We start from the raw sequence: 8,317 nt of genomic DNA, 5'->3' as shown, positions 1-8,317 counted from the left end.
AATGCATGCCTATCATCCCAGCTACCCTACCCAGGAGGCTGAGGCAGAGGTTGCAGTGAGCCAAGGTCACACCACTGCACTCCACCCTGGGCAACAGAGCGAGACTCTGTCACAAATTAAAAAAAAAAAAAAAAAGAAGGAGAAGGAGAGAAGGAGAAGAAGAAGAAGAAGTGTGACCTCTCTAAGGCAAAGAAATGTCCCATTCTGATTCACTTCCCTGTGCAAAACAGGACCTGCACCCCGAAGGCACTCACTCAGGGATGCTGCTGGGATGGGTGGATGCACAGTTAAGGTCTTCATGGTGGCTGGGGCTGACCCCATCCCCATCACTCTTCCCACACACACCTGCACACTCACTCACTCCCACACTCGCACCCACCACTGAAAGCCTGGCCCCTAATCTGATTTGCCTAACAAGGTCCCCGGATGAACATAACATGCTTCCTTACCTCTCCCCTGCTAGGGCCCCACCGTGTTCTGGGACGTACTCAGGGATCAGGAGAACAAAACCTCAGGAAGTGAAAGGACATTCCAGGGTGCAGGCCTCTGCATCCCCCTCCATGCCCTCACCCCTGCCTGACACACCCTCACCCCTATACCTGGCCAGCTCCTACCAACCCTTAAAGTCTCACCAAGTTCAGAGGTGGCAGCCACACCCTAAAGTGACTGACCCCCCAATGACCTATGCCCTTGCATAGTCTTCCTGACCTTGGGTACGAGCAAAACAGGTGACTGGCTTCTAACCCACAGTGCCTGGCAAAAGCAATGGGATGTCACTGTCACGGTGCATCACCTTCGCACACTAGAGAGAAAGGTTCCGCCTGCAGGCGCTGCCGGAGGGAGATGCTGTGCTGAGAAAGGACCTTTGGAGGGGCCCCGTAGGCAAGGAAGCAAAGAGCTGGGCCCTTGCCAAGCGGGTCCGAGGAAATGAATTCTGCCAATAACCTCAGCGGACCTGGAAATGGATTCTGCCCTGGTGGAGCCTCAGATGAGGATGCAGCCCAGCTGCTTAGCATGAGATCCCAAGCAGAGGACCCGCTAAAATGTGCTCAACTCCTAGCTTGCCAAAGTTGGCTTAAAGGTGTGTGTTGTTTTAAGCTTTTAAGTTTTTAGTTATTGCCTATGAAAGTGTTAAAATATGAGACAATAACTTAGGTCCCCTCCCCATCACACACATTCTTCTTTCTGGCATTCATCACAATTATACTTATTGATTTAAAATCTCCCTCTTGGCTGGGCGCAGTGGCTCAGGAGTTCCAGACCAGCCTGGCCAACATGGTGAAACCCCATCTCTACTAAAAATTCAAAAATCAGCTAGACGTGGTGGTGCATACCTGTAATCCCAGCTACTTGGAAGGCTGAGGCAGGAGAATTGCTTGAACCCAGGAGGCAGAGATTGCAGTGAGCCGAGATTACACCATTGCACTCCAGCCTGAATGACAAGAACAAAACTCTGTCTCAAAAAAAAAAATTGTCTCTTGCCACTAGCATGAAGGTCCCATGAGAAGAAAAATGGAAACTCTTGCTCATAACAGTGCCCCAAATGCCCAGCACGGTGTAGTTCTAGGGCAGTTGGTCGATGGTGGACACTGCTGGTTGGAGGGCCCAGCTGGCCCTGCCAGCTGCTTTCTCCCTGGTCATGTTCCATTAGAGAGAACAGAATAGTTTCTTGCCTTTCCAGAGCCCCTCTTAACGGGGATTGGCCAAGTGACATTGTCCTGCCCTGGGAGACATAAGTGGAAGTTGGCTGAAAGGTTTTTAGCCGTGGTGTGCTGGGGCGATTTGAACCAGGACGTGAGAGCTGACCGTCCATTGTTCGGGAATTCTGCAAGTTGGTTGTTCAACACATTCAGTACTTCAAAATATTAAATAATATAACCTCCCAAATTAAAAAATGCATTAGACCAGGTACAGTGGCCCACGTCTAACACATTGGAAGCCTGAGGCAGGAAGATCACTTGAGCCCAGGAGTTCAAGATCAGCTTAGGCAAAAAAGGAAGACCCTGTCTCTACAAAGAATTTTAAAATTAGCTAGGCATGGTGGTGTTTGCATGCAATCCTAGCCACTCAGGAGGCTGAGGTGGGAAGATCGCTTGAACCATCTGTGCAAGGCTCCAATGAGCTATGATAGTGCCACTGCACTCCAGCCTGGGTGACAGAGCCAGACACTGTCTCAGACATAAACATATTTTATATATTAATAAATTTATAATAAATGTATATTTACATATAAATTTATGTATTATAATTATATATTTAGACATAAATATATATTTTTTATTTTATTTATTTATTTATTTGAGATGGAGTTTCACCCTTGTTGCCCGGGCTGGAGTGCAATGACGCGATCTGGGCTCACCGCAACCTCCACCTCCTGGGTTTAAGTGATTTTCCTGCCTCAGTCTCCTGAGTAGCTGGGATTACAGGCATGCACCACCACACCTGGCTAATTTTGTATTTTTAGTAGAGATGGGGTTTCTCCATGCTGGTCAGGCTAGTCTCAAACTCCCGACCTCAGGTGATCTGCCCATCTCGACCTCCCAAATTGCTGGGATTACAGATGTAAGCCACCGTGCCCAGCCTATATTATGTATTTATATATTATAATTACGTATATTAATTTTATATAATTATATATAAATATTAATATAAAACAAAGATAATGACTCATCAAAATGCATTATTGCCTGATTATCTTACTCTTACTAAGTTCTTGAAGATTTGCATCTCCCGCGTCAGTAGGTGGAAATCCTAAATCATGGTGTGCTGCTGACTTCTCTCCCCAACTCCACAGTCAGCAACGTCATGGCGGTAGCTTGGAATCAGACATGTATAAAATCAGGAGAATTTATACATAACATGGCAACTGTTACAAATCAGGACTTTCCCTCTTCCTCCTCTCCCCCAACATACCAGCACACCCCTGATTTTGAGGGAAGTGTTTGCTCTCTTGGAAAAGGAGAAGACACAGCGGAGGTTGCCTTTTTCTCAGCAGCAGGGATTATGATCACGAGCACGGGTGTGATATCTGCAGCTGTAGTGGCCACTGTGCAGCCATCTCACACACTACAGGCAAGAGAATCAGAGGGATTCTGAACTTTGCACTACTGACCCAGTGAAACAACACCAGCAACCACTGACCCCCAGATCCTCTGTTGGGTAGAAAAAACAAATCCCTTTTTATCGAAGCCTCTGGTCATCAATTCTACACTTACTCACAGGATTCTGTAACTGAAGCATGTAGAATTAGTGTTTGTTGAATTAGTAAATGAATAAACTCGGCCTGATTCTTGAACACGTACTTGGAAACCTCTCACCACATTCCTGCTGAGACATCCAGGTCTATGTCTACTAGGAAGAAGCTAACTACCCAATGAACCAGTCCAGGCAGAGTCTGACAGCTCTGATTAGCAGGAAGTTTTTCCTCTTATGAAACTGACTTTTTCTTTTTCTTTTTTTTCTTTTCTTTTTTTTTTTTTTTTTTTTTTTTTTTGAGACAAAGGCTCACTCTGTCGCTCAGGCTGGAGAGCAGTGGTATGAATATGGCTCGCTGCAGCCTCGATCTCCCAGACTCAAACAATATTCCTACCTCAGCCTCCTGAGTAGCTGGGACTACAAGCGCATGCCACCAAACCCGGCTAATTTTTTTGTTTTTAATTCTTTTGTAGAGACAGGGTCTTGCCATGTTGCCCAGGCTGGTCTCGAACTCCTGAACTCAAGCAATCCCCCTGCCTCGGCCTCCCAAAGTGTTGGGATTACAGGTGTGAGCCACCATGCCCAGCTGAAACTGAAATTTTCTGATCTCTTGGGACCTCAAAAATAAGTCAAACCCTTCTTTTCCACCATAGCCCTTCTGATGTAAAGAGTTTTCATTCTCTGGAAAAACAAATCAGGGTTTATTGATCCAAGAGTTGGACCAACCCAGTTGGTGGAAACTCCTGACCTAGTTTGATACCGTGAAGGACTAGTTGTTGGAATGAGTGACCGACTGGAGACTTCTTCCCAGGCTTTTGCATTAACACATCTTTTGAGGAAAAAATATAATCACGAACTATTCATATGCCAAAGAAAGCTTCATCTCCATGACACCTTTGATGCAGTCCTCTTCAAGGGAGTAAAGCTTGCCTCTGGCACCTGGGCACCTGGTGGAGATTCTGGGCCCAGTTTAGGATGTGCTGTCAGTTCGCCAGTGCAGTCAGAGCTCACAAGGCTGCTGCATGCTTTATCAATAACTAATCGATAATCACAGTTAATAATTGCATTAGTTATCGATAATGCACGCAGTAGCCTTTCGAGCTTTTATTGCCTCACCCCACCTAAAGGCTTAAAACAACTCACATTTATTATCTCCTAGTTTCTGTGGGTCAGAAACTTAACTGGGTGCCTGTGGCTTAAGGTTTCTCCCAAGGCTGCAATCAATCCATGAGCTGGGGATGTGGTCCCATGAAAAGTCTGGACTCAGAGAAATGTTTCCAAGCTCACTCGCGTGGCTGTATGCAGGCCATATTTTCTCACCAGCTGCTGGTTCCATTGCTGGATTAGTCCATTCTCACAATTCTAGGAAGAAATAACTGAAACGAAGTCACTTCCAAGAGAAGAGGTTTTATTGGCTCCTAGCTCTGCAGTCTGTACAGGAAGCATAGCAGCATCTGCTTTGGGGGAGACCTCAGGAGGCTTCCAATCGTGGTGGTAGGTAAACAGGGAGCAGGCACATCACAGGGTGAAAGCAGGAGCAGGAGGATGAGGGGAGAGGCACTGCACACTTTTAAATGACCAGATTTCATGAGAACTCACTCCTTATCAGGACAGTACCCAGGGAGATAGTGCTAAACCATTCATGAGAAATCCACTCCCTGCGTAAGCCAATCACCTTCACCAGAACTCCACCTCCAACACTGGGGATTGTATTTCAATATCAGATTTGAGTGGGAACACACATCCAAACTCTATCAGTTCCTTACTGCATGAACCCCACATAGGGTAACTCACAAGAAGGCAGCCCACCTCCCCTCAGCACAAGCAGGTAGGGGAGCAAGAGAAAGCACCTGAGATGGAAGCCACTGTCTTCTTATAACCCAGGACTGAAAGTGACATGCCATTACTTTTGCTGTCTTCTGTTCCTTAGAAGCAAGTCGGTAGGTCCAGCTCACACTCAAGGGGAGAAGACCACACAAGGGCAAAAATACTGAGGAGTGGGGATTATCGCAGGGGCCACTTGCCACAGCTGCTGAAAACTGGTGTGTAAAAAAAAATATTGGCTTGACTTGGTGGCTCACGCCTGTAATCCCAGCACTTTGGGAGGCCAAGGCGGGCAGATCGTTTGAGCTCGGGGTTCGAGACCACCCTTGGCAACATGGTGAAATCCCATCTCTACAAAAAATACAAAAATCAGCCAGGCACTGTGGCAAGTGCCTGGGGTCCCAGCTACGCAAGAGGCTGAGATGGGAGGATGGCTTGAGTCCCAGGAGGCAGAGGTTGCAGTGAGCTGACACTGGGTGACTGAGTTCCAGCCTGGGCTACAGAGCCAGACCCTGTCTCAAAAAGTAAAACTGAAAATAAAAAATAAAAAAAATCAGCCAAGCTCAGTGGCTCATGCTTGTAATCCCAGCACTTTAGAAGGCTGAGGTAGGTGGATCACAAGGTCAGGAGTTCAAGACCAGCCTGACCAACATGATGAAACCCCGTCTCTACTAAAAATATAAAAATTACCCTGATGTCACGGCGCATGCCTGTAATCCCAGCTACTCAGGAGGCTGAGGCAGGAGAATCGCCTGAACCCGGGCGGCAGAGGTTGCAGTGAGCCAAGATCACACCACTGCCCTCCAGCCTGGGTGACAGAGTGAGACTTCGTTAAAAAAAAAAAAAAAAAAAAAAAGAAGGCAGGGTCAGCCCTCAGACCCACTCCCCATCCTGTGATGTGCTGTCCTCATCCTGTGATGTGCTGAAGGGGACCCTGGCGCCAGGTCACTGTGCTCTGCTGGGGCCTCTCAGACCATGGCCGTGCCAGGCTGAGTAGCCACTGGATGTTTCTGGTCAGGGCCACCCCACCCAGCAGAGTCAAAAGAGGACCATTTCCATGAGCTGAAGGGAGGCACCAGGGAGGGCAGAGGCTGGAGCTCCAGACTGGAGGCGAAGATGGCAAACCCGGGCATGAGGAGCGACGATGCAAAGCCAGCCGGGTGCAGAGCCGCTGCCACCCCACAGCTGCCGTCAACCTCCTTCCTGCCTTTTCTGCATGAGACCTGTCGACTGAGAGGACCAAATACACACCAGGGGTGCCGCGGCTGCCTGAACCAGTTCTCGGAAGTGGAACTGGTATAGGAAAGGTGAAGCTCATTTGTTCAAGTTTTGATACATATTTACCCAATTACTTTCCAAAGAACAGAACAGGTTATCCTCCCACCAGCAGTAAGAGTACAAATTCCTGTTTCATTGCACCTTCCCCAACGTGGATGGTTCTTTTAAACAAACTTTACTAAATGGACAGGCAAAAGGTGGCATCAGGAACTGTTTTATTTCCCTTTGATTATTTGTCACCCGGGATATTTCCTCAAGGGCATTTTTTGCCAGCCATTTCCGTCCATTTTTCTAGTTTTCTATTCTTTGAAAAGGTAAGTTTCTGAATAAGATTTGAAGGAAGGCATAAACAGCAGTCATTACATTATCATTAGTATGATGTTGATGTCATAGAAAGGGGAAGGAGAGCACTGCAGAGACACCGTCCAGCCCAGCTCCATGGTCAGCACAGGGAAAGGGTCTGCATACATGGAGGAAAGAGAAGCAAGGTGGGATCTATTGAAATTTTAAAATACACAGCTTTGCAGATGCTGCTGCCTCCCAGAGTCCCCTGCCATCAGCCATGGTCAACCCCACCGTGTTCTTTGACATTGCCATTGGTGGTGAGCCCTTGGGCTAGTCTCCTTCCAGATTTTGCAGACAAAGTTCCAAAGACAGCAGCAAACTTTCATGCTCTGAACCCTGAAGAGAAAGAATTTGGCTATGAGGGTTCCCGCTTCCACAGAATTATTCCAGGGCTTGCTGCCCGGGTGGCGACTTCACAGGCCATAACGACACTGGCGGCAAGTCTGCAAGGAGAAATTTGATGACAAGGACTTCATCCTGATTCATCCGGGTCCTGGTGCCTTGTCCATGGCAAATGCTGGACCTAACACAAACGGGTCCCAGTATTTCACCAGTGAAGCTAGGACTGAGTGTCTGGGTGGCAAGCACGTGGTCTTTGGCAAGGTTCATGGACACAGTGGAAGCCACAGAGCGCCTGAGCCCACGAATGGCAAGACCAGCAGCAGATCACCACTGCCGACTGTGGACAGCGCTGACGACTGGACTTGTGTTTTCTCTTAACCACAGCCCACTCCTTCCCTAGCTCAGGAGCGCCCCCTCCACCCCATTGCTCACAGCGTCCTATCGTCTTTGTGCTCTCGCTGCAGTTCTTTGGGGTCCACAGTTTCCTTATTCCCCTCCACATTTAGCTGGACTGCAGAGTTACGGTTATGAAGTAAATAAATAAATAAATAAATAAATAAATAAATAAATAAAAGAAAGAGACATACCCTAAAATCCACCGATTCCACTTCCTGGTATTACCCCCAGCGAGGCACCCACGGAGACAGGATGCATGTGAGCATGCTCAGGAGAGCACTGTGGATGCCAAGGGCCAACTGGAAACAGCGCAGAGGGCAGCAAGAGGGAGATATTTGTTGTGACATGCTGCACACGTGCTGGGAACTCCAGGCAGTTACAACAGCGGGCCGGTCCCCGTGTCTGGGGACGGGAAGAGCTGCACACTGCTGGGTGAGAAAGCAAGCTATAAACATTCCGTGGAATATGACACCACTGTGCAGACCACCCACAGAGCAGAATCCCACTTGTGGTGTGTGGCTGTCACCCACAGGACAAGGCACAGGAGGATCCAGAGCGAGCTGAGGACGGGGCAGGAGAGGGGCAGGATTGGAGGCCGTGATTCCAGAAGATCCTGCCTTCTCCATAAGGTTTACATAAAAATAATTCTCAATGACATAGTATTTACCTATTCCTTATAGAGCTAAGATGTTATTAAAACCTTTCTGGAAGATCAGGACTTTTTTTTTTCTTTTTTTTTTTTGAGACAGAGTTCTCACTCCTGTCACCCAGGTTGGAGTGTGTGGTCGGATCTCAGCTCACTGCAAGCCCGGCCCCGGTTCACGCCATTCTCCCGTCTTCAGCCTCCCGAGTAGCTGGGACTACAGGCTCCGCCACCCTCACCTGGCTGTTTTTGTATTTTTAGTAGAGACAGGGTTTCTCCGCAGCTAGCCAGGAT

At 48.0% G+C, this 8,317-nt stretch overlaps 1 long non-coding RNA gene across 1 annotated transcript; it reads right to left on the bottom strand.

Annotated features, from left to right (window-relative positions):
* Window positions 1–6,495: 6,495 nt before the first annotated feature.
* On the bottom strand, window positions 6,496–8,096 carry LOC103879526. The gene is made up of 2 exons (XR_640192.3): window positions 7,572–8,096; window positions 6,496–7,085 (listed from the first exon to the last, which is right to left on the bottom strand). It is a non-coding gene; the product is annotated as an uncharacterized LOC103879526 (long non-coding RNA).
* Between the last annotated feature and the right edge of the window lie 221 nt (window positions 8,097–8,317).

Source organism: Papio anubis, chromosome 19, assembly GCF_008728515.1.
Source record: "Papio anubis isolate 15944 chromosome 19, Panubis1.0, whole genome shotgun sequence".
NCBI classification, from domain to species: domain Eukaryota; kingdom Metazoa; phylum Chordata; class Mammalia; order Primates; family Cercopithecidae; genus Papio; species Papio anubis.
The sequence above is the reverse complement of the archived record's forward strand: the minus strand, read 5'-3'. Positions and strand labels throughout refer to the sequence as shown.